The sequence below is a fragment of the Etheostoma spectabile genome, chromosome 17 (assembly GCF_008692095.1).
Source record: "Etheostoma spectabile isolate EspeVRDwgs_2016 chromosome 17, UIUC_Espe_1.0, whole genome shotgun sequence".
Lineage (NCBI taxonomy): Eukaryota > Metazoa > Chordata > Actinopteri > Perciformes > Percidae > Etheostoma > Etheostoma spectabile.
The window spans coordinates 22,603,317-22,604,788 of record NC_045749.1 but is presented as its reverse complement, the minus strand read 5'-3'; positions in this window follow the sequence as shown (position 1 = coordinate 22,604,788).

Genomic DNA, 1,472 nt, shown 5'->3' with positions numbered 1-1,472 from the left:
GGGATTGTGGGTTCGAGTCCCATCTGGGGTGATTAGTGTTTTGCGGTTTCAGATATTCTTATATTTATGATTATGTTGACAGCTGTTCAATGTGCACATAAAAGCCGTTATAACGGGAGAAAGACAGTAGGGTAATACCCGCAATAAACGTACCACTATCATTCATACAAGGAATTGTGAAACGGTCAACTAGGCCATTCATTTTAGTCATTTATGCATTCATTTAGTGCTGCCATGTCACTTAACAGAACAGATGTGCCTTGACTATAAAGGTTTTGGCAGCATTACATAAAATGAATACCATTAATCAGTTGGATGTCTGAACTTATATACAGCTTAAGGTGCTTTTTTATATACCGATTGTTATTTACAAATCTGCAAAACGGTTGGATGAAATTAATTCGACAATTATGCTGTGAACATGTTTGGTTGATGAAAATTACTTTTCTGATTGTCTGGTTTTAATATTTTTATGTATGCGTTGGGTCAAAATGACAAAAATGTGCAGTGTTTTTAGGAAGGGTTCAGGACTATTTGTTCAATATTTGATGGAATAACCCTGATTTTCAATTACAGCTTCCATGCATCTTGTTATGCTCTCCGCCAGTATTTCACATCGCTGTTGGGGGACTTTATGCTTCTCCAGGGGCCTCATGTCAAAAAGACTGTGCAGCTTTCATACCACAAGATGGCGTACGGCCAAAACTTGAGAAGTGCCTATTCACATGTATAAAACCGGGCGTAGGCCAGGTCCTGCACACCTTTCCTTCATACGTCACAATCAACACGACATTGACCGCACGTGAGAAAATGCCCAGATTGGCAAATGGTGACCGGGCAGTGAATGCACCATGGCAGAATCTAAAAACAAGTCTAATGTCGAAGTGGAAATCAAGCCAGTAGTGGCAGCACCACAGCAGATCCAGAACAACATCTCAGTGTCCGTCCACATTACGCTCCATAAGCAGCTTGACCTCACTGATGTGATGCCATTTATTCTCTAAGTGTCAGTAGTCCAGCACGAGGGAGACCCGACTCAGAGGGGGAGAGGTCACTGAGGCCAGCGTCTCCATGGTGACAGTGGCATGGGGGACCCGACTTCCTGGGGAGACGGATCCGTGCGTCCCTCCTCAAGACCACCATGGATGTCTGAGCCTCCACACCGACACACTCACAGACACACTTGCACAGTAAGATATTTCATCCATGGGAAATATGGAGTATGACTGAAAATATTTCCTAATTGGATTTTTCATTCATTTTCCGTGCTTACAGAGGAAGTAGCCTGTGAAATTAATTATTAGTGTCACATAAATGACCAAACCTTTATGGAATATCAGCGGATATAATTATGTTTTTTCATAGATCATGTCACAGACATATGCCAGTAAGAGAAGTGGAAACGTTATTTTGCAATGTTTGGGGATTTTTGGCACTTTTCAGTTAGAATTCTCCGTTACAGATCCAGAAAA